Source organism: Paramormyrops kingsleyae, chromosome 2 (assembly GCF_048594095.1).
Source record: "Paramormyrops kingsleyae isolate MSU_618 chromosome 2, PKINGS_0.4, whole genome shotgun sequence".
In the NCBI taxonomy this organism is placed as follows: Eukaryota; Metazoa; Chordata; class Actinopteri; order Osteoglossiformes; family Mormyridae; genus Paramormyrops; species Paramormyrops kingsleyae.
The window spans coordinates 31,566,536-31,592,350 of record NC_132798.1 but is presented as its reverse complement, the minus strand read 5'-3'; the positions used below and the strand labels follow the sequence as shown (position 1 = coordinate 31,592,350).

Sequence of the window (25,815 nt, the reverse complement as noted above, 5' to 3'; positions counted from 1 at the left end):
TAATTAAAAGGCCAAGTGTTAATTAAGTCTTAGAAATGTTAATGTATACAGTAATCACAATAAGCTTAAAAACTGCACATAAAATATTTAAAATGTACATGTCTACAGTCAGGAAAAAAATTATTTGAACCCATGCTGATTTTGTAAGTTTGCCCACTAAGAAAGAAATTAATCATTTGACTCTCCCTGCCGGCCCCTGGAGGATGGGCTCCCCCTTTGAGTCTGGTCCCTTCCAAGGTTTCTTCCTTCTAGGGAGTTTTTCCTTGCCACTGTCGCCTATGGCTTACTCACTGGGGGCTTTGGGTGGGGATGCAGTAAAGCGCTTGTGATAGTGCACTATACAAAAATTAATTTGTTGTTTGTTGTTGTTGATCAGTCTATAATTTCAATGGTAGGTTTATTACTAAAGCACGTTTTGCAAAGGGATCAAATATTTATTTCATTCATGAAAATGTGAATTAATTGAACGTTTTCTGGATTTTGTTATTGTTCTGTCTTTCACTGTTCAAATAAACCCACCATTGCAATTATAGACTGATCATTTCTTTGTTAGTGGGCAAACTCATCCAAAAGTGTATATAAGAAATGAATGTATGTCTTTATTAAATAAATGTCATTTTCATATTACATAAATGTCAGTGTCACTGCTTATTCTCAACCAGGCTTTTTAAATATTTATCCATCTATCTTCCATAATCACATATCCAGTATATCATTCCTTGTATGATATTACAGGGGTGGGCAAAATAATGGAAATAACATGTGAGAAACAGCCTTAATTTTGAAGTATTAGCTATATTGGTCAATTGGGTTCCAGCCTCAGGTTAACCAAGTTCTATAGACACCTATCTCTGGTGGATCAAGCCAGTTTAGAGGGCAGGGTATGTGTGACTCATGGGGTTTGGACACTGTGCCTGTTACCAGAAGGTTGTTGGGTCTGCTAAGTATCTGCTAAAGAAATATTAGTAACTACATTACAATCACCGATGCAGCTACAGTGGTGGAGAGTGCCGGAGTGGAGCCAATTTTCAGCCTGGGAGTTTCATGCCCTTGACCAGCCCACTTTTTTCAGGAAGGTGAAAACTGGATAAATGAGGCAATACTTCAATTCTTATTGTTCAGTAGTTTTATTTGCTTTTTTTCAAACACTAGTCAAATTAATAAATAAAATAATATCAAAATTAATCTCGCAGTTCTTCACGTGAGGCATGTTGCACTACAATACAAAGTTTTAACTGTAAAGGGCTTAAAAAACAATAACAAAATATCTATAACAGTAACAGCCGCCTGAGTAGTGTACTGGTCTCAGCAACTTTCTTTATTACTGTCTCATTATCCGTTTGAGCCTGAAATATGCTGTACAAAAACATTGAACTTGTTAGTCTTTTAATTTCACTAATACACCTCTGTGTAGTTTACCTCTGAATCTAAAATCTAAAATCAGGGTTCCCCCAATTCTGGCAGATTAAATTTCCATGACTTTTCTAAAACTTCTCCAGTACCATAAGAAAATGTTCCAAAACCCACAAGTTTGTAAAACTAAAGTAGATAGAACAGTATTTGTATAAGGAAAAATAACAAAATAAAATCTAAAATCTAGTACCTGAAATCTTGGGTCTGCTAATGATGCATTAATTCTCAAATGCACAAAGAAATAAGAACGAATTACCAAATAAACACAGACGATGGACAACTTTCACCAATGTGCAAACAGCGTTCAATTATTGAGAAAATTAATCCCAATATTAAAATATTTATATGTACCTTATGATTGTAGAGGCAAACAGAGTCAAAAACAGGAAATTGTGATCAATAACATTCAAATACGTGCAAATAAATAAATAAATAAAACAATAAAAACTGGAATAGCGAGCAAAAAAGCAGCGATCTCAAATATGCGAAATCTGTGCAGTATAAGTGCCAGAAACTGATGTTTACCAAGATAATTAACTATTGACTTCTGCTCGTATATTTCCAAAATGAACAAAGTCTAACAAAAATGAACAAGGCTAATTTCCAAATTTTTCCCTCTGTATCCAAGAATTCCAAAACTTATCCAGAGCCTGGAAAATTTTTTTTTAAATTTCAAAACTTCCATGGACCAACATCCACACGTTCCAAGCCTGGATCCAGTGGGACACTGATGCTGCCACAGTTGACCGATGGCAATGCATGGCGGCATATCTAGCCAGAATATGGCTGCAGGCTTTACAGGAAGATGGACCTGAGGAAGATGAAGACACTGACGTGATATTCCAGGAGGCAGAAGATGCTGATGCTGCCACAGTGGTCAGGATTCAATGTATGGTGGCATCTGAAGACAGATCACAGCTAGTGACTATAGCAGAAGAAGGACCTGAGGAAGAGGACGACACTGAAGTGATGAAGACAGATAAAATAAAAGAAGATGCTGATGCTGTCGAGAAGATCTACAGTGAAGAAGAAGTGCCATTCAGTGTGAATGCCGAAGATCTTTCTGGAGATAATACTGAGAAGAGCCGGAAGAAGAAGATGATGATAAAATGGAGCTTCTTCTGCTGTCTCCTGCCTTTTGGAAGAAGTCGAAAGAGGGACTAATTAAAAGGCCGAGTGTTAATTAAGTCTTAGAAATGTTAATGCATACAGTAATCACAATAAGCTTAAAAACTGCACATAAAATATTTAAAATGTACATGTCTACAGTCAGGAAAAAAACTATTTGAACCCATGCTGATTTTGTAAGTTTGCCCACTAAGAAAGAAATTAATCATTTGACTCTCCCTGCCGGCCCCTGGAGGATGGGCTCCCCCTTTGAGTCTGGTCCCTCCCAAGGTTTCTTCCTTCTAGGGAGTTTTTCCTTGCCACTGTCGCCTATGGCTTACTCACTGGGGGCTTTGGGTGGGGATGCTTTTCCAGGTTTTCCATGACCGTGGGTACCCTGTGAAATGTAAATCTCATCAACTTCTGAATACCTGAATTTCATATTGAATCCATCTATCACTTGTGTGTGAATATGAGTGTAACATCAATTCATATATAATACCTGACCCCTCAGCCGCCCCGGCATCCTCACTGCTAATCAGTAGTCCCTCATTTTTGGGAGAATACTAACTGACAGGGGACTGCTGGTCAGAAACTACAAAATGGTTAAATGGTCATTTTACTGCATCCTTAGATTGTGCTTTAGTTTTTTATATGTATATTTTTTCTTAAAATTACATTTGCGAACGCATTGATTCGTCATGATAAGCTATAGAAATACGCTAATATTTGAATTGGTTTAATAATTTGCAACAGGTTGACAACATTTACCAAATACATCATTTCCACCCATACTGAATTAGCCAACCCTTTATGTCATCCCGAATGTGAATTGGTAAACATTTGCACACCTTTTTCACCATGGCCAGCCATATTATCCATAATCCATTAATGATTCTCCATAATAGGGGGCAGCGTGTGACTCAGTGGGCTAAGCCTGTGTGACTGTAATCAGAAGAACACCGGTTCAAACCCAGCCTCAGCACATCTGCAGGTCCTTAAGCAAGGCCCTTAACCCCCAGCTCCCTGGGCGCCCCAACATGTGGCTGCCCTTCGCAGACAGCTTACTCTACAAAGAGCAAGTTGAGGGAGGTGTAAAAAGACCATTTCCCCATGGGGATCAATAATTAATCATAAGTAATTCCAACTCCTCCTTTTATTTCTTTTATGGCAGACAGACAGACATGTGGCCTTACATCTACTTCAGTCTTATTCATTCTGCTATTGGCGATCTTGTGGTTATTAAGCAACCAAGCAAGAGATCCATCGTCTGCAGTATCAACACTGAAATGAGAAAAGCAGATGGGGAGAATATAGGTGACTGTAGTGACTGTCCTTCCATGCCATCCATATGTACAAGGAGTAAGACCAGAGTACAGATGTACAAAACTGATGTATCTTGCTCTTATCAAAACAAAGTACCTTTGTTTAAACGTGAAGGTAACCGTTTACAGCATAACAATACTGAAAAATGAATTTGTCTATGTATTGCCTGAGAACTGCTACAATGTTAAAATGGTAAATCCCAACCAAACACAGCAAGAACTGACAGATTATTTAAGAACTGAAAGAAGGAGAAAATTGAAGACATTCTTCGTGTGATCAATAATATATATATTTTGTTTGCCACAGTCTCCTTACTAATTCAAATCTAAGCTTAAATCCTGTACTTTGACATTTTGGATTGAATGTAATGACAGCAAATGTAACAGCTGCCTAAATGCAGGTGACAGCAGCACAGACGGTCCAAGAGGTCAATGGCCAATTACTGCATATACTGTAGGGATCAAATCTGCAACCAGCCAATTACTACATACATACAGTACCTTTATATTACGGTCAAGCGGACAGAGTAGTTTCCATAGAAACAACGTCAACAATCTTTACCGTTTAAAACACAACAAACTCTTCGAGTGACAATGGCGCAGAGGTGAGTACAGTACCATGTCAGCTGAGCTCTCCAAAATGTCTCTTAATTCTTCAACTAATGTTGTGCCATTTTGATTATTTAGCCTTTTATTCTATAATAACATAGTAAATGTCTATAATACGGTAAAAATATTACATATTTTTAACGCTATTTAAAGTGCAGTGGTCTTCGTTACTAAAGTGGTTGCTAATATTTAAATAATGACAATGGCGCAGAGGTGAGTACCATGTTAGCTCTCCAAAATGTCTGATAATTCATCAACTAATGTTGTGCCATTTTGATTATTTAGCCTTTTATTCTATAATAATAGTAAATGTCTATAATACGGTAAAAATATTACATATTTTTAACGTTATTTAAAATGCAGTGGTCTTCGTTACTAAAGTGGTTGCTAATATTTAAATAATGACAGACTATTTGGTTAGTAAATTCATGTGAAACATGCTAGTTTAGTAGGGCTTCCCAACCTTTCGATGTCCCCGGATCGATTTCCGTCGTAGAAAAATGTCAGGGTTTGTTAAGACGGCGGTATAATTTGCCGGGGTTCCCACCCCGAGCGGCGGGAGATTGGCAGTGTATACGGACATGCGGGGCTAATCGCGTATTTCCGTGCATCAATACGGGCGGATTTCTTTCCAAAACCGCGCGATCCCATAATAAACGGGACGGCTGGCACCTCTACCCCGACTTGTCCGCCGCCCGGTGGGATACTGACCGCGGACGGTACCGGAACCATGACCGGAAGTTGGATCCCCCTACTGTACAGGATGTTAAATTGTTTAATCAAATTGAGGCATTGCTTTCGGAGTAGGCTACATGCTTCAGGCTTATCATGACGTCTGTTTACAATATTACACAGAATTAACACTTTCAAATACTCTTAGTTTCATCAGTGTTAACTCAGTTCTCGGTAGTATTCATCTGGGCATCCAATGGGTTGTATGAAGTTACATGCGTATTACGTCACGATTTGTGCGTAGCGGCCATTTTACCAGGGACTGTCGGATTCGTCCGTCGCACAGTTGCAATAAGCTCTGTATTTCTTTTCAATGTTAAAGAAAGTTTCATATAAACTAAACGTATAGCGAGTGATCCAGACTATGAAAAGCTGTATTTTGTTCAGGCAAATAGGACCGGCATTTCTTCGTATCATTTGAAGGAAGTAATCTACCACACACTTAACCATAAAGTGTAACTGCAGGCGCAATGAGACACCGTAACGCTTTCTTAAATTATAATAATGCGTGAATTCCCAGCTTTGCCTTTCAGTAGGGTGCCAAACATAAACTCAAAAAATACAAAACGGGACTAGCGACTGCGACGCAGATGATATGCAACGTCAAGTTCACCAGTCGGTTCTCCCTTTGACACAAGTTCAGTGGCTATAAAACTCCCACGTTTAGATCATAGAAATTAACTTAATTAGCTCTTCTGTCGCTTTGCCTTGATTTGTACGATCTGAAGGTATACAGAAGAAACTTAGATTCGGGGTTTTCTTGCTGCTGTTGTCACTCGCACCCCGGTAAAATGGCCACCGCGAGCTCGTTTTCATTTATGCGTACCTTGGACAATGACCTCAAATAAATACGACCCATTGATGTGGAGCACTGTTGTTTCGTATTCTAGTTACAACTTGGTGACATTACTGTTTAATATGCTATTGTACATATGGTGTATTTTCATTTTTTTTACAATCTTGCTCGCTGTTTATGTACGTCAACTCTGGAATTATTTATTATAATAATTGTAGCAATTGTATTTTCTGTATGGTTGAAGAAATGTCAGCTCTTTGTTCACTTTATTATCATTGTAAAACACTGGTGAACTATCTGTCATTTATTCCCCAGAGAGCGAATTCTGAGAGCTGTTCCATGGACCAACATCCACACCTTGCAAGCCTGGATCCTGTGGGACACTGATGCTGCCACACTGGACCGATGGCAATGCATGGCGGCATATGTAGCCAGAATATGGCTGCAGACTCTACAGGAAGATGGACCTGAGGAAGATGAAGACACTGATGTTATTTTCCAGGAGGCAGAAGATGCTGATGCTGCCACAGTGGTCAAGATTCAATGTATGGTGGCATCTGAAGACAGATCACAGCTAGTGACCATAGCAGAAGAAGGACCTGAGGACGAGGACGACACTGAAGTAATGAAGACAGATGAAATAAAAGAAGATGCTGATGCTGCGGAGAAGATCTACAGTGAAGAAGTGCCATTCAGTGTGAATGCCGAAGATATTTCTGGAGATAATACTGAGAAGAGCCGGAAGAAGAAGAAGAAGAAGAAGAAGAAGATCAAATGGAGCTTCTTCTGCTGTCTCCTGCCTTTTGGAAGAAGTCGAAAGAGGTAGTAATTAAAAGGCCAAGTGTTAATTAAGTCTTAGAAATGTTAATGTATACAGTAATCACAATAAGCTTAAAAACTGCACATAAAATATTTAAAATGTACATGTCTACAGTCAGGAAAAAAATTATTTGAACCCATGCTGATTTTGTAAGTTTGCCCACTAAGAAAGAAATTAATCATTTGACTCTCCCTGCCGGCCCCTGGAGGATGGGCTCCCCCTTTGAGTCTGGTCCCTTCCAAGGTTTCTTCCTTCTAGGGAGTTTTTCCTTGCCACTGTCGCCTATGGCTTACTCACTGGGGGCTTTGGGTGGGGATGCAGTAAAGCGCTTGTGATAGTGCACTATACAAAAATTAATTTGTTGTTTGTTGTTGTTGATCAGTCTATAATTTCAATGGTAGGTTTATTACTAAAGCACGTTTTGCAAAGGGATCAAATATTTATTTCATTCATGAAAATGTGAATTAATTGAACGTTTTCTGGATTTTGTTATTGTTCTGTCTTTCACTGTTCAAATAAACCCACCATTGCAATTATAGACTGATCATTTCTTTGTTAGTGGGCAAACTCATCCAAAAGTGTATATAAGAAATGAATGTATGTCTTTATTAAATAAATGTCATTTTCATATTACATAAATGTCAGTGTCACTGCTTATTCTCAACCAGGCTTTTTAAATATTTATCCATCTATCTTCCATAATCACATATCCAGTATATCATTCCTTGTATGATATTACAGGGGTGGGCAAAATAATGGAAATAACATGTGAGAAACAGCCTTAATTTTGAAGTATTAGCTATATTGGTCAATTGGGTTCCAGCCTCAGGTTAACCAAGTTCTATAGACACCTATCTCTGGTGGATCAAGCCAGTTTAGAGGGCAGGGTATGTGTGACTCATGGGGTTTGGACACTGTGCCTGTTACCAGAAGGTTGTTGGGTCTGCTAAGTATCTGCTAAAGAAATATTAGTAACTACATTACAATCACCGATGCAGCTACAGTGGTGGAGAGTGCCGGAGTGGAGCCAATTTTCAGCCTGGGAGTTTCATGCCCTTGACCAGCCCACTTTTTTCAGGAAGGTGAAAACTGGATAAATGAGGCAATACTTCAATTCTTATTGTTCAGTAGTTTTATTTGCTTTTTTTCAAACACTAGTCAAATTAATAAATAAAATAATATCAAAATTAATCTCGCAGTTCTTCACGTGAGGCATGTTGCACTACAATACAAAGTTTTAACTGTAAAGGGCTTAAAAAACAATAACAAAATATCTATAACAGTAACAGCCGCCTGAGTAGTGTACTGGTCTCAGCAACTTTCTTTATTACTGTCTCATTATCCGTTTGAGCCTGAAATATGCTGTACAAAAACATTGAACTTGTTAGTCTTTTAATTTCACTAATACACCTCTGTGTAGTTTACCTCTGAATCTAAAATCTAAAATCAGGGTTCCCCCAATTCTGGCAGATTAAATTTCCATGACTTTTCTAAAACTTCTCCAGTACCATAAGAAAATGTTCCAAAACCCACAAGTTTGTAAAACTAAAGTAGATAGAACAGTATTTGTATAAGGAAAAATAACAAAATAAAATCTAAAATCTAGTACCTGAAATCTTGGGTCTGCTAATGATGCATTAATTCTCAAATGCACAAAGAAATAAGAATGAATTACCAAATAAACACAGACGATGGACAACTTTCACCAATGTGCAAACAGCGTTCAATTATTGAGAAAATTAATCCCAATATTAAAATATTTATATGTACCTTATGATTGTAGAGGCAAACAGAGTCAAAAACAGGAAATTGTGATCAATAACATTCAAATACGTGCAAATAAATAAATAAATAAAACAATAAAAACTGGAATAGCGAGCAAAAAAGCAGCGATCTCAAATATGCGAAATCTGTGCAGTATAAGTGCCAGAAACTGATGTTTACCAAGATAATTAACTATTGACTTCTGCTCGTATATTTCCAAAATGAACAAAGTCTAACAAAAATGAACAAGGCTAATTTCCAAATTTTTCCCTCTGTATCCAAGAATTCCAAAACTTATCCAGAGCCTGGAAAATTTTTTTTTAAATTTCAAAACTTCCATGGACCAACATCCACACGTTCCAAGCCTGGATCCAGTGGGACACTGATGCTGCCACAGTTGACCGATGGCAATGCATGGCGGCATATCTAGCCAGAATATGGCTGCAGGCTTTACAGGAAGATGGACCTGAGGAAGATGAAGACACTGACGTGATATTCCAGGAGGCAGAAGATGCTGATGCTGCCACAGTGGTCAGGATTCAATGTATGGTGGCATCTGAAGACAGATCACAGCTAGTGACTATAGCAGAAGAAGGACCTGAGGAAGAGGACGACACTGAAGTGATGAAGACAGATAAAATAAAAGAAGATGCTGATGCTGTCGAGAAGATCTACAGTGAAGAAGAAGTGCCATTCAGTGTGAATGCCGAAGATCTTTCTGGAGATAATACTGAGAAGAGCCGGAAGAAGAAGATGATGATAAAATGGAGCTTCTTCTGCTGTCTCCTGCCTTTTGGAAGAAGTCGAAAGAGGGACTAATTAAAAGGCCGAGTGTTAATTAAGTCTTAGAAATGTTAATGCATACAGTAATCACAATAAGCTTAAAAACTGCACATAAAATATTTAAAATGTACATGTCTACAGTCAGGAAAAAAACTATTTGAACCCATGCTGATTTTGTAAGTTTGCCCACTAAGAAAGAAATTAATCATTTGACTCTCCCTGCCGGCCCCTGGAGGATGGGCTCCCCCTTTGAGTCTGGTCCCTCCCAAGGTTTCTTCCTTCTAGGGAGTTTTTCCTTGCCACTGTCGCCTATGGCTTACTCACTGGGGGCTTTGGGTGGGGATGCTTTTCCAGGTTTTCCATGACCGTGGGTACCCTGTGAAATGTAAATCTCATCAACTTCTGAATACCTGAATTTCATATTGAATCCATCTATCACTTGTGTGTGAATATGAGTGTAACATCAATTCATATATAATACCTGACCCCTCAGCCGCCCCGGCATCCTCACTGCTAATCAGTAGTCCCTCATTTTTGGGAGAATACTAACTGACAGGGGACTGCTGGTCAGAAACTACAAAATGGTTAAATGGTCATTTTACTGCATCCTTAGATTGTGCTTTAGTTTTTTATATGTATATTTTTTCTTAAAATTACATTTGCGAACGCATTGATTCGTCATGATAAGCTATAGAAATACGCTAATATTTGAATTGGTTTAATAATTTGCAACAGGTTGACAACATTTACCAAATACATCATTTCCACCCATACTGAATTAGCCAACCCTTTATGTCATCCCGAATGTGAATTGGTAAACATTTGCACACCTTTTTCACCATGGCCAGCCATATTATCCATAATCCATTAATGATTCTCCATAATAGGGGGCAGCGTGTGACTCAGTGGGCTAAGCCTGTGTGACTGTAATCAGAAGAACACCGGTTCAAACCCAGCCTCAGCACGTCTGCAGGTCCTTAAGCAAGGCCCTTAACCCCCAGCTCCCTGGGCGCCCCAACATGTGGCTGCCCTTCGCAGACAGCTTACTCTACAAAGAGCAAGTTGAGGGAGGTGTAAAAAGACCATTTCCCCATGGGGATCAATAATTAATCATAAGTAATTCCAACTCCTCCTTTTATTTCTTTTATGGCAGACAGACAGACATGTGGCCTTACATCTACTTCAGTCTTATTCATTCTGCTATTGGCGATCTTGTGGTTATTAAGCAACCAAGCAAGAGATCCATCGTCTGCAGTATCAACACTGAAATGAGAAAAGCAGATGGGGAGAATATAGGTGACTGTAGTGACTGTCCTTCCATGCCATCCATATGTACAAGGAGTAAGACCAGAGTACAGATGTACAAAACTGATGTATCTTGCTCTTATCAAAACAAAGTACCTTTGTTTAAACGTGAAGGTAACCGTTTACAGCATAACAATACTGAAAAATGAATTTGTCTATGTATTGCCTGAGAACTGCTACAATGTTAAAATGGTAAATCCCAACCAAACACAGCAAGAACTGACAGATTATTTAAGAACTGAAAGAAGGAGAAAATTGAAGACATTCTTCGTGTGATCAATAATATATATATTTTGTTTGCCACAGTCTCCTTACTAATTCAAATCTAAGCTTAAATCCTGTACTTTGACATTTTGGATTGAATGTAATGACAGCAAACGTAACAGCTGCCTAAATGCAGGTGACAGCAGCACAGACGGTCCAAGAGGTCAATGGCCAATTACTGCATATACTGTAGGGATCAAATCTGCAACCAGCCAATTACTACATACATACAGTACCTTTATATTACGGTCAAGCGGACAGAGTAGTTTCCATAGAAACAACGTCAACAATCTTTACCGTTTAAAACACAACAAACTCTTCGAGTGACAATGGCGCAGAGGTGAGTACAGTACCATGTCAGCTGAGCTCTCCAGAATGTCTCTTAATTCTTCAACTAATGTTGTGCCATTTTGATTATTTAGCCTTTTATTCTATAATAACATAGTAAATGTCTATAATACGGTAAAAATATTACATATTTTTAACGCTATTTAAAGTGCAGTGGTCTTCGTTACTAAAGTGGTTGCTAATATTTAAATAATGACAATGGCGCAGAGGTGAGTACCATGTTAGCTCTCCAAAATGTCTGATAATTCATCAACTAATGTTGTGCCATTTTGATTATTTAGCCTTTTATTCTATAATAATAGTAAATGTCTATAATACGGTAAAAATATTACATATTTTTAACGTTATTTAAAATGCAGTGGTCTTCGTTACTAAAGTGGTTGCTAATATTTAAATAATGACAGACTATTTGGTTAGTAAATTCATGTGAAACATGCTAGTTTAGTAGGGCTTCCCAACCTTTCGATGTCCCCGGATCGATTTCCGTCGTAGAAAAATGTCAGGGTTTGTTAAGACGGCGGTATAATTTGCCGGGGTTCCCACCCCGAGCGGCGGGAGATTGGCAGTGTATACGGACATGCGGGGCTAATCGCGTATTTCCGTGCATCAATACGGGCGGATTTCTTTCCAAAACCGCGCGATCCCATAATAAACGGGACGGCTGGCACCTCTACCCCGACTTGTCCGCCGCCCGGTGGGATACTGACCGCGGACGGTACCGGAACCATGACCGGAAGTTGGATCCCCCTACTGTACAGGATGTTAAATTGTTTAATCAAATTGAGGCATTGCTTTCGGAGTAGGCTACATGCTTCAGGCTTATCATGACGTCTGTTTACAATATTACACAGAATTAACACTTTCAAATACTCTTTGTTTCATCAGTGTTAACTCAGTTCTCGGTAGTATTCATCTGGGCATCCAATGAGTTGTATGAAGTTACATGCGTATTACGTCACGATTTGTGCGTAGCGGCCATTTTACCAGGGACTGTCGGATTCGTCCGTCGCACAGTTGCATAAAGTTCTGTATTTCTTTTCAATGTTAAAGAAAGTTTCATATAAACTAAACGTATAGCGAGTGATCAGGACTATGAAAAGCTGTATTTTGTTCAGGCAAATAGGACCGGCATTTCTTCGTATCATTTGAAGGAAGTAATCTACCACACACTTAACCATAAAGTGTAACTGCAGGCGCAATGAGACACCGTAACGCTTTCTTAAATTATAATAATGCGTGAATTCCCAGCTTTGCCTTTCAGTAGGGTGCCAAACATAAACTCAAAAAATACAAAACGGGACTAGCGACTGCGACGCAGATGATATGCAACGTCAAGTTCACCAGTCGGTTCTCCCTTTGACACAAGTTCAGTGGCTATAAAACTCCCACGTTTAGATCATAGAAATTAACTTAATTAGCTCTTCTGTCGCTTTGCCTTGATTTGTACGATCTGAAGGTATACAGAAGAAACTTAGATTCGGGGTTTTCTTGCTGCTGTTGTCACTCGCACCCCGGTAAAATGGCCACCGCGAGCTCGTTTTCATTTATGCGTACCTTGGACAATGACCTCAAATAAATACGACCCATTGATGTGGAGCACTGTTGTTTCGTATTCTAGTTACAACTTGGTGACATTACTGTTTAATATGCTATTGTACATATGGTGTATTTTCATTTTTTTTACAATCTTGCTCGCTGTTTATGTACGTCAACTCTGGAATTATTTATTATAATAATTGTAGCAATTGTATTTTCTGTATGGTTGAAGAAATGTCAGCTCTTTGTTCACTTTATTATCATTGTAAAACACTGGTGAACTATCTGTCATTTATTCCCCAGAGAGCGAATTCTGAGAGCTGTTCCATGGACCAACATCCACACCTTGCAAGCCTGGATCCTGTGGGACACTGATGCTGCCACACTGGACCGATGGCAATGCATGGCGGCATATGTAGCCAGAATATGGCTGCAGACTCTACAGGAAGATGGACCTGAGGAAGATGAAGACACTGATGTTATTTTCCAGGAGGCAGAAGATGCTGATGCTGCCACAGTGGTCAAGATTCAATGTATGGTGGCATCTGAAGACAGATCACAGCTAGTGACCATAGCAGAAGAAGGACCTGAGGACGAGGACGACACTGAAGTAATGAAGACAGATGAAATAAAAGAAGATGCTGATGCTGCGGAGAAGATCTACAGTGAAGAAGTGCCATTCAGTGTGAATGCCGAAGATATTTCTGGAGATAATACTGAGAAGAGCCGGAAGAAGAAGAAGAAGAAGAAGAAGAAGATCAAATGGAGCTTCTTCTGCTGTCTCCTGCCTTTTGGAAGAAGTCGAAAGAGGTAGTAATTAAAAGGCCAAGTGTTAATTAAGTCTTAGAAATGTTAATGTATACAGTAATCACAATAAGCTTAAAAACTGCACATAAAATATTTAAAATGTACATGTCTACAGTCAGGAAAAAAATTATTTGAACCCATGCTGATTTTGTAAGTTTGCCCACTAAGAAAGAAATTAATCATTTGACTCTCCCTGCCGGCCCCTGGAGGATGGGCTCCCCCTTTGAGTCTGGTCCCTTCCAAGGTTTCTTCCTTCTAGGGAGTTTTTCCTTGCCACTGTCGCCTATGGCTTACTCACTGGGGGCTTTGGGTGGGGATGCAGTAAAGCGCTTGTGATAGTGCACTATACAAAAATTAATTTGTTGTTTGTTGTTGTTGATCAGTCTATAATTTCAATGGTAGGTTTATTACTAAAGCACGTTTTGCAAAGGGATCAAATATTTATTTCATTCATGAAAATGTGAATTAATTGAACGTTTTCTGGATTTTGTTATTGTTCTGTCTTTCACTGTTCAAATAAACCCACCATTGCAATTATAGACTGATCATTTCTTTGTTAGTGGGCAAACTCATCCAAAAGTGTATATAAGAAATGAATGTATGTCTTTATTAAATAAATGTCATTTTCATATTACATAAATGTCAGTGTCACTGCTTATTCTCAACCAGGCTTTTTAAATATTTATCCATCTATCTTCCATAATCACATATCCAGTATATCATTCCTTGTATGATATTACAGGGGTGGGCAAAATAATGGAAATAACATGTGAGAAACAGCCTTAATTTTGAAGTATTAGCTATATTGGTCAATTGGGTTCCAGCCTCAGGTTAACCAAGTTCTATAGACACCTATCTCTGGTGGATCAAGCCAGTTTAGAGGGCAGGGTATGTGTGACTCATGGGGTTTGGACACTGTGCCTGTTACCAGAAGGTTGTTGGGTCTGCTAAGTATCTGCTAAAGAAATATTAGTAACTACATTACAATCACCGATGCAGCTACAGTGGTGGAGAGTGCCGGAGTGGAGCCAATTTTCAGCCTGGGAGTTTCATGCCCTTGACCAGCCCACTTTTTTCAGGAAGGTGAAAACTGGATAAATGAGGCAATACTTCAATTCTTATTGTTCAGTAGTTTTATTTGCTTTTTTTCAAACACTAGTCAAATTAATAAATAAAATAATATCAAAATTAATCTCGCAGTTCTTCACGTGAGGCATGTTGCACTACAATACAAAGTTTTAACTGTAAAGGGCTTAAAAAACAATAACAAAATATCTATAACAGTAACAGCCGCCTGAGTAGTGTACTGGTCTCAGCAACTTTCTTTATTACTGTCTCATTATCCGTTTGAGCCTGAAATATGCTGTACAAAAACATTGAACTTGTTAGTCTTTTAATTTCACTAATACACCTCTGTGTAGTTTACCTCTGAATCTAAAATCTAAAATCAGGGTTCCCCCAATTCTGGCAGATTAAATTTCCATGACTTTTCTAAAACTTCTCCAGTACCATAAGAAAATGTTCCAAAACCCACAAGTTTGTAAAACTAAAGTAGATAGAACAGTATTTGTATAAGGAAAAATAACAAAATAAAATCTAAAATCTAGTACCTGAAATCTTGGGTCTGCTAATGATGCATTAATTCTCAAATGCACAAAGAAATAAGAATGAATTACCAAATAAACACAGACCTTTGGTTAAACGTGAAGGTAACCGTTTACAGCATAACAATACTGAAAAATGAATTTGTCTATGTATTGCCTGAGAACTGCTACAATGTTAAAATGGTAAATCCCAACCAAACACAGCAAGAACTGACAGATTATTTACGAACTGAAAGAAGGAGAAAATTGAAGACATTCTTCGTGTGATCAATAATATATATATTTTGTTTGCCACAGTCTCCTTACTAATTCAAATCTAAGCTTAAATCCTGTACTTTGACATTTTGGATTGAATGTAATGACAGCAAACGTAACAGCTGCCTCAATGCAGGTGACAGCAGCACAGACGGTCCAAGAGGTCAATGGCCAATTACTGCATATAGGGATCAAATCTGCAACCAGCCAATTACTACATACATACAGTACCTTTATATTACGGTCAAGCGGACAGAGTAGTTTCCATAGAAACAACGTCAACAATCTTTACCGTTTAAAACACAACAAACTCTTCGAGTGACAATGGCGCAGAGGTGAGTACAGTACCATGTCAGCTGAGCTCTCCAAAATGTCTCTTAATTCTTCAACTAATGTTGTGCCATTTTGATTATTTAGCCTTTTATTCTATTATAACATAGTAAATGTCTATAATACGGTAAAAATATTACATATTTTTAACGCTATTTAAAGTGCAGTGGTCTTCGTTACTAAAGTGGTTGCTAATATTTAAATAATGACAATGGCGCAGAGGTGAGTACCATGTTAGCTCTCCAAAATGTCTGATAATTCATCAACTAATGTTGTGCCATTTTGATTATTTAGCCTTTTATTCTATAATAATAGTAAATGTCTATAATACGGTAAAAATATTACATATTTTTAACGTTATTTAAAGTGCAGTGGTCTTCGTTACTAAAGTGGTTGCTAATATTTAAATAATGACAGACTATTTGGTTAGTAAATTCATGTGAAACATGCTAGTTTAGTAGGGCTTCCCAACCTTTCGATGTCCCCGGATCGATTTCCGTCGTAGAAAAATGTCAGGGTTTGTTAAGACGGCGGTATAATTTGCCGGGGTTCCCACCCCGAGCGGCGGGAGATTGGCAGTGTATACGGACATGCGGGGCTAATCGCGTATTTCCGTGCATCAATACGGGCGGATTTCTTTCCAAAACCGCGCGATCCCATAATAAACGGGACGGCTGGCACCTCTACCCCGACTTGTCCGCCGCCCGGTGGGATACTGACCGCGGACGGTACCGGAACCATGACCGGAAGTTGGATCCCCCTACTGTACAGGATGTTAAATTGTTTAATCAAATTGAGGCATTGCTTTCGGAGTAGGCTACATGCTTCAGGCTTATCATGACGTCTGTTTACAGTATTACACAGAATTAACACTTTCAAATACTCTTAGTTTCATCAGTGTTAACTCAGTTCTCGGTAGTATTCATCTGGGCATCCAATGGGTTGTATGAAGTTACATGCGTATTACGTCACGATTTGTGCGTAGCGGCCATTTTACCAGGGACTGTCGGATTCGTCCGTCGCACAGTTGCATAAAGTTCTGTATTTCTTTTCAATGTTAAAGAAAGTTTCATATAAACTAAACGTATAGCGAGTGATCAGGACTATGAAAAGCTGTATTTTGTTCAGGCAAATAGGACCGGCATTTCTTCGTATCATTTGAAGGAAGTAATCTACCACACACTTAACCATAAAGTGTAACTGCAGGCGCAATGAGACACCGTAACGCTTTCTTAAATTATAATAATGCGTGAATTCCCAGCTTTGCCTTTCAGTAGGGTGCCAAACATAAACTCAAAAAATACAAAACGGGACTAGCGACTGCGACGCAGATGATATGCAACGTCAAGTTCACCAGTCGGTTCTCCCTTTGACACAAGTTCAGTGGCTATAAAACTCCCACGTTTAGATCATAGAAATGAACTTAATTAGCTCTTCTGTCGCTTTGCCTTGATTTGTACGATCTGAAGGTATACAGAAGAAACTTAGATTCGGGGTTTTCTTGCTGCTGTTGTCACTCGCACCCCGGTAAAATGGCCACCGCGAGCTCGTTTTCATTTATGCGTACCTTGGACAATGACCTCAAATAAATACGACCCATTGATGTGGAGCACTGTTGTTTCGTATTCTAGTTACAACTTGGTGACATTACTGTTTAATATGCTATTGTACATATGGTGTATTTTCATTTTTTTTACAATCTTGCTCGCTGTTTATGTACGTCAACCCTGGAATTATTTATTATAATAATTGTAGCAATTGTATTTTCTGTATGGTTGAAGAAATGTCAGCTCTTTGTTCACTTTATTATCATTGTAAAACACTGGTGAACTATCTGTCATTTATTCCCCAGAGAGCGAATTCTGAGAGCTGTTCCATGGACCAACATCCACACCTTGCAAGCCTGGATCCTGTGGGACACTGATGCTGCCACACTGGACCGATGGCAATGCATGGCGGCATATGTAGCCAGAATATGGCTGCAGACTCTACAGGAAGATGGACCTGAGGAAGATGAAGAGACTGATGTTATTTTCCAGGAGGCAGAAGATGCTGATGCTGCCACAGTGGTCAAGATTCAATGTATGGTGGCATCTGAAGACAGATCACAGCTAGTGACCATAGCAGAAGAAGGACCTGAGGACGAGGACGACACTGAAGTAATGAAGACAGATGAAATAAAAGAAGATGCTGATGCTGCGGAGAAGATCTACAGTGAAGAAGTGCCATTCAGTGTGAATGCCGAAGATATTTCTGGAGATAATACTGAGAAGAGCCGGAAGAAGAAGAAGAAGATCAAATGGAGCTTCTTCTGCTGTCTCCTGCCTTTTGGAAGAAGTCGAAAGAGGTAGTAATTAAAAGGCCAAGTGTTAATTAAGTCTTAGAAATGTTAATGTATACAGTAATCACAATAAGCTTAAAAACTGCACATAAAATATTTAAAATGTACATGTCTACAGTCAGGAAAAAAATTATTTGAACCCATGCTGATTTTGTAAGTTTGCCCACTAAGAAAGAAATTAATCATTTGACTCTCCCTGCCGGCCCCTGGAGGATGGGCTCCCCCTTTGAGTCTGGTCCCTTCCAAGGTTTCTTCCTTCTAGGGAGTTTTTCCTTGCCACTGTCGCCTATGGCTTACTCACTGGGGGCTTTGGGTGGGGATGCAGTAAAGCGCTTGTGATAGTGCACTATACAAAAATTTATTTGTTGTTTGTTGTTGTTGATCAGTCTATAATTTCAATGGTAGGTTTATTACTAAAGCACGTTTTGCAATGGGATCAAATATTTATTTCATTCATGAAAATGTGAATTAATTGAACGTTTTCTGGATTTTGTTATTGTTCTGTCTTTCACTGTTCAAATAAACCCACCATTGCAATTATAGACTGATCATTTCTTTGTTAGTGGGCAAACTCATCCAAAAGTGTATATAAGAAATGAATGTATGTCTTTATTAAATAAATGTCATTTTCATATTACATAAATGTCAGTGTCACTGCTTATTCTCAACCAGGCTTTTTAAATATTTATCCATCTATCTTCCATAATCACATATCCAGTATATCATTCCTTGTATGATATTACAGGGGTGGGCAAAATAATGGAAATAACATGTGAGAAACAGCCTTAATTTTGAAGTATTAGCTATATTGGTCAATTGGGTTCCAGCCTCAGGTTAACCAAGTTCTATCGACACCTATCTCTGGTGGATCAAGCCAGTTTAGAGGGCAGGGTATGTGTGACTCATGGGGTTTGGACACTGTGCCTGTTACCAGAAGGTTGTTGGGTCTGCTAAGTATCTGCTAAAGAAATATTAGTAACTACATTACAATCACCGATGCAGCTACAGTGGTGGAGAGTGCCGGAGTGGAGCCAATTTTCAGCCTGGGAGTTTCATGCCCTTGACCAGCCCACTTTTTTCAGGAAGGTGAAAACTGGATAAATGAGGCAATACTTCAATTCTTATTGTTCAGTAGTTTTATTTGCTTTTTTTCAAACACTAGTCAAATTAATAAATAAAATAATATCAAAATTAATCTCGCAGTTCTTCACGTGAGGCATGTTGCACTACAGTACAAAGTTTTAACTGTAAAGGGCTTAAAAAACAATAACAAAATTTCTATAACAGTAACAGCCGCCTGAGTAGTGTACTGGTCTCAGCAACTTTCTTTATTACTGTCTCATTATCCGTTTGAGCCTGAAATATGCTGTACAAAAACATTGAACTTGTTAGTCTTTTAATTTCACTAATACACCTCTGTGTAGTTTACCTCTGAATCTAAAATCTAAAATCAGGGTTCCCCCAATTCTGGCAGATTAAATTTCCATGACTTTTCTAAAACTTCTCCAGTACCATAAGAAAATGTTCCAAAACCCACAAGTTTGTAAAACTAAAGTAGATAGAACAGTATTTGTATAAGGAAAAATAACAAAATAAAATCTAAAATCTAGTACCTGAAATCTTGGGTCTGCTAATGATGCATTAATTCTCAAATGCACAAAGAAATAAGAACGAATTACCAAATAAACACAGACGATGGACAACTTTCACCAATGTGCAAACAGCGTTCAATTATTGAGAAAATTAATCCCAATATTAAAATATTTATATGTACCTTATGATTGTAGAGGCAAACAGAGTCAAAAACAGGAAATTGTGATCAATAACATTCAAATACGTGCAAAAAAATTAATAAATAAAACAATAAAAACTGGAATAGCGAGCAAAAAAGCAGCGATCTCAAATATGCGAAATCTGTGCAGTATAAGTGCCAGAAACTGATGTTTACCAAGATAATTAACTATTGACTTCTGCTCGTGTATTTCCAAAATGAACAAAGTCTAACAAAAATGAACAAGGCTAATTTCCAAATTTTTCCCTCTGTATCCAAGAATTCCAAAACTTATCCAGAGCCTGGAAATTTTTTTTTTAAATTTCAAAACTTCCATGGACCAACATCCACACGTTCCAAGCCTGGATCCAGTGGGACACTGATGCTGCCACAGTTGACCGATGGCAATGCATGGCGGCATATCTAGCCAGAATATGGCTGCAGGCTTTACAGGAAGATGGACCTGAGGAAGATGAAGACACTGACGTGATATTCCAGGAGGCAGAAGATGCTGATGCTGCCACAGTGGTCAGGATTCAATGTATGGTGGCATCTGAAGACAGATCACAGCTAGTGACTATAGCAGAAGAAGGACCTGAGGAAGAGGACGACACTGAAGTGATGAAGACAGATAAAATAAAAGAAGATGCTGATGCTGTCGAGAAGATCTACAGTGAAGAAGAAGTGCCATTCAGTGTGAATGCCGAAGATCTTTCTGGAGATAATACTGAGAAGAGCCGGAAGAAGAAGATGATGATAAAATGGAGCTTCTTCTGCTGTCTCCTGCCTTTTGGAAGAAGTCGAAAGAGGAATGTTAATGCATACAGTAATCACAATAAGCTTAAAAACTGCACATAAAATATTTAAAATGTACATGTCTACAGTCAGGAAAAAAATTATTTGAACCCATGCTGATTTTGTAAGTTTGCCCACTAAGAAAGAAATTAATCATTTGACTCTCCCTGCCGGCCCCTGGAGGATGGGCTCCCCCTTTGAGTCTGGTCCCTCCCAAGGTTTCTTCCTTCTAGGGAGTTTTTCCTTGCCACTGTCGCCTATGGCTTACTCACTGGGGGCTTTGGGTGGGGATGCTTTTCCAGGTTTTCCATGACCGTGGGTACCCTGTGAAATGTAAATCTCATCAACTTCTGAATACCTGAATTTCATATTGAATCCATCTATCACTTGTGTGTGAATATGAGTGTAACATCAATTCATATATAATACCTGACCCCTCAGCCGCCCCGGCATCCTCACTGCTAATCAGTAGTCCCTCATTTTTGGGAGAATACTAACTGACAGGGTACTGCTGGGCAGAAACTACAAAATGGTTAAATGGTCATTTTACTGCATCCTTAGATTGTGCTTTAGTTTTTTATATGTATATTTTTTCTTAAAATTACATTTGCGAACGCATTGATTCGTCATGATAAGCTATAGAAATACGCTAATATTTGAATTGGTTTAATAATTTGCAACAGGTTGACAACATTTACCAAATACATCATTTCCACCCATACTGAATTAGCCAAGCCTTTATGTCATCCCGAATGTGAATTGGTAAACATTTGCACACCTTTTTCATCATGGCCAGCCATATTATCCATAATCCATTAATGATTCTCCATAATAGGGGGCAGCGTGTGACTCAGTGGGCTAAGCCTGTGTGACTGTAATCAGAAGAACACCGGTTCAAACCCAGCCTCAGCACGTCTGCAGGCCCTTAAGCAAGGCCCTTAACCCCCAGCTCCCTGGGCGCCCCAACATGTGGCTGCCCTTCGCAGACAGCTTACTCTACAAAGAGCAAGTTGAGGGAGGTGTAAAAAGACCATTTCCCCATGGGGATCAATAATTAATCATAAGTAATTCCAACTCCTCCTTTTATTTCTTTTATGGCAGACAGACAGACATGTGGCCTTACATCTACTTCAGTCTTATTCATTCTGCTATTGGCGATCTTGTGGTTATTAAGCAACCAAGCAAGAGATCCATCGTCTGCAGTATCAACACTGAAATGAGAAAAGCAGATGGGGAGAATATAGGTGACTGTAGTGACTGTCCTTCCATGCCATCCATATGTACAAGGAGTAAGACCAGAGTACAGATGTACAAAACTGATGTATCTTGCTCTTATCAAAACAAAGTACCTTTGTTTAAACGTGAAGGTAACCGTTTACAGCATAACAATACTGAAAAATGAATTTGTCTATGTATTGCCTGAGAACTGCTACAATGTTAAAATGGTAAATCCCAACCAAACACAGCAAGAACTGACAGATTATTTAAGAACTGAAAGAAGGAGAAAATTGAAGACATTCTTCGTGTGATCAATAATATATATATTTTGTTTGCCACAGTCTCCTTACTAATTCAAATCTAAGCTTAAATCCTGTACTTTGACATTTTGGATTGAATGTAATGACAGCAAACGTAACAGCTGCCTCAATGCAGGTGACAGCAGCACAGACGGTCCAAGAGGTCAATGGCCAATTACTGCATATACTGTAGGGATCAAATCTGCAACCAGCCAATTACTACATACATACAGTACCTTTATATTACGGTCAAGCGGACAGAGTAGTTTCCATAGAAACAACGTCAACAATCTTTACCGTTTAAAACACAACAAACTCTTCGAGTGACAATGGCGCAGAGGTGAGTACAGTACCATGTCAGCTGAGCTCTCCAAAATGTCTCTTAATTCTGCAACTAATGTTGTGCCATTTTGATTATTTAGCCTTTTATTCTATAATAATAGTAAATGTCTATAATACGGTAAAAATATTACATATTTTTAACGTTATTTAAAATGCAGTGGTCTTCGTTACTAAAGTGGTTGCTAATATTTAAATAATGACAGACTATTTGGTTAGTAAATTCATGTGAAACATGCTAGTTTAGGAGGGCTTCCCAACCTTTCGATGTCCCCGGATCGATTTCCGTCGTAGAAAAATGTCAGGGTTTGTTAAGACGGCGGTATAATTTGCCGGGGTTCCCACCCCGAGCGGCGGGAGATTGGCAGTGTATACGGACATGCGGGGCTAATCGCGTATTTCCGTGCATCAATACGGGCGGATTTCTTTCCAAAACCGCGCGATCCCATAATAAACGGGACGGCTGGCACCTCTACCCCGACTTGTCCGCCGCCCGGTGGGATACTGACCGCGGACGGTACCGGAACCATGACCGGAAGTTGGATCCCCCTACTGTACAGGATGTTAAATTGTTTAATCAAATTGAGGCATTGCTTTCGGAGTAGGCTACATGCTTCAGGCTTATCATGACGTCTGTTTACAGTATTACACAGAATTAACACTTTCAAATACTCTTAGTTTCATCAGTGTTAACTCAGTTCTCGGTAGTATTCATCTGGGCATCCAATGGGTTGTATGAAGTTACATGCGTATTACGTCACGATTTGTGCGTAGCGGCCATTTTACCAGGGACTGTCGGATTCGTCCGTCGCACAGTTGCATAAAGTTCTGTATTTCTTTTCAATGTTAAAGAAAGTTTCATATAAACTAAACGTATAGCGAGTGATCAGGACTATGAAAAGCTGTATTTTGTTCAGGCAAATAGGACCGGCATTTCTTCGTATCATTTGAAGGAAGTAATCTACCACACACTTAACCATAAAGTGTAACTGCAGGCGCAATGAGACACCGTAACGCTTTCTTAAATTATAATAATGCGTGAATTCCCAGCTTTGCCTTTCAGTAGGGTGCCAAACATAAACTCAAAAAATACAAAACGGGACTAGCGACTGCGACGCAGATGATATGCAACGTCAAGTTCACCAGTCGGTTCTCCCTTTGACACAAGTTCAGTGGCTATAAAACTCCCACGTTTAGATCATAGAAATTAACTTAATTAGCTCTTCTGTCGCTTTGCCTTGATTTGTACGATCTGAAGGTATACAGAAGAAACTTAGATTCGGGGTTTTCTTGCTGCTGTTGTCACTCGCACCCCGGTAAAATGGCCACCGCAAGCTCGTTTTCATTTATGCGTACCTTGGACAATGACCTCAAATAAATACGACCCATTGATGTGGAGCACTGTTGTTTCGTATTCTAGTTACAACTTGGTGACATTACTGTTTAATATGCTATTGTACATATGGTGTATTTTCATTTTTTTTACAATCTTGCTCGCTGTTTATGTACGTCAACCCTGGAATTATTTATTATAATAATTGTAGCAATTGTATTTTCTGTATGGTTGAAGAAATGTCAGCTCTTTGTTCACTTTATTATCATTGTAAAACACTGGTGAACTATCTGTCATTTATTCCCCAGAGAGCGAATTCTGAGAGCTGTTCCATGGACCAACATCCACACCTTGCAAGCCTGGATCCTGTGGGACACTGATGCTGCCACACTGGACCGATGGCAATGCATGGCGGCATATGTAGCCAGAATATGGCTGCAGACTCTACAGGAAGATGGACCTGAGGAAGATGAAGAGACTGATGTTATTTTCCAGGAGGCAGAAGATGCTGATGCTGCCACAGTGGTCAAGATTCAATGTATGGTGGCATCTGAAGACAGATCACAGCTAGTGACCATAGCAGAAGAAGGACCTGAGGACGAGGACGACACTGAAGTAATGAAGACAGATGAAATAAAAGAAGATGCTGATGCTGCGGAGAAGATCTACAGTGAAGAAGTGCCATTCAGTGTGAATGCCGAAGATATTTCTGGAGATAATACTGAGAAGAGCCGGAAGAAGAAGAAGAAGAAGAAGATCAAATGGAGCTTCTTCTGCTGTCTCCTGCCTTTTGGAAGAAGTCGAAAGAGGTAGTAATTAAAAGGCCAAGTGTTAATTAAGTCTTAGAAATGTTAATGTATACAGTAATCACAATAAGCTTAAAAACTGCACATAAAATATTTAAAATGTACATGTCTACAGTCAGGAAAAAAATTATTTGAACCCATGCTGATTTTGTAAGTTTGCCCACTAAGAAAGAAATTAATCATTTGACTCTCCCTGCCGGCCCCTGGAGGATGGGCTCCCCCTTTGAGTCTGGTCCCTTCCAAGGTTTCTTCCTTCTAGGGAGTTTTTCCTTGCCACTGTCGCCTATGGCTTACTCACTGGGGGCTTTGGGTGGGGATGCAGTAAAGCGCTTGTGATAGTGCACTATACAAAAATTTATTTGTTGTTTGTTGTTGTTGATCAGTCTATAATTTCAATGGTAGGTTTATTACTAAAGCACCTTTTGCAAAGGGATCAAATATTTATTTCATTCATGAAAATGTGAATTAATTGAACATTTTCTGGATTTTGTTATTGTTCTGTCTTTCACTGTTCAAATAAACCCACCATTGCAATTATAGACTGATCATTTCTTTGTTAGTGGGCAAACTCATCCAAAAGTGTATATAAGAAATGAATGTATGTCTTTATTAAATAAATGTCATTTTCATATTACATAAATGTCAGTGTCACTGCTTATTCTCAACCAGGCTTTTTAAATATTTATCCATCTATCTTCCATAATCACATATCCAGTATATCATTCCTTGTATGATATTACAGGGGTGGGCAAAATAATGGAAATAACATGTGAGAAACAGCCTTAATTTTGAAGTATTAGCTATATTGGTCAATTGGGTTCCAGCCTCAGGTTAACCAAGTTCTATCGACACCTATCTCTGGTGGATCAAGCCAGTTTAGAGGGCAGGGTATGTGTGACTCATGGGGTTTGGACACTGTGCCTGTTACCAGAAGGTTGTTGGGTCTGCTAAGTATCTGCTAAAGAAATATTAGTAACTACATTACAATCACCGATGCAGCTACAGTGGTGGAGAGTGCCGGAGTGGAGCCAATTTTCAGCCTGGGAGTTTCATGCCCTTGACCAGCCCACTTTTTTCAGGAAGGTGAAAACTGGATAAATGAGGCAATACTTCAA

At 39.0% G+C, this 25,815-nt stretch overlaps 3 long non-coding RNA genes across 4 annotated transcripts; all 3 read right to left on the bottom strand.

The window, feature by feature from the left end:
* Nucleotides 1–1,108: 1,108 nt before the first annotated feature.
* Nucleotides 1,109–5,273, bottom strand: LOC140587611 (uncharacterized). Of its 2 annotated transcripts, XR_011989257.1 has the most exons (3): nucleotides 4,918–5,273; nucleotides 3,717–3,804; nucleotides 1,109–3,465 (listed from the first exon to the last, which is right to left on the bottom strand). It is a non-coding gene; the product is annotated as an uncharacterized lncRNA (long non-coding RNA). The 2 variants fall into 2 exon arrangements; XR_011989256.1 differs by lacking the exon at nucleotides 4,918–5,273 and having other exon boundaries at nucleotides 3,717–4,319.
* A 2,643-nt stretch (nucleotides 5,274–7,916) lies between these two features.
* On the bottom strand, nucleotides 7,917–11,114 carry LOC140587610 (uncharacterized). Its single transcript, XR_011989255.1, has 2 exons — nucleotides 9,674–11,114; nucleotides 7,917–9,356 (listed from the first exon to the last, which is right to left on the bottom strand). It is a non-coding gene; the product is annotated as an uncharacterized lncRNA (long non-coding RNA).
* Nucleotides 11,115–20,749: 9,635 nt separating this feature from the next.
* Nucleotides 20,750–22,958, bottom strand: LOC140587609 (uncharacterized). The gene is made up of 3 exons (XR_011989253.1): nucleotides 22,823–22,958; nucleotides 21,829–21,916; nucleotides 20,750–21,701 (listed from the first exon to the last, which is right to left on the bottom strand). It is a non-coding gene; the product is annotated as an uncharacterized lncRNA (long non-coding RNA).
* Between the last annotated feature and the right edge of the window lie 2,857 nt (nucleotides 22,959–25,815).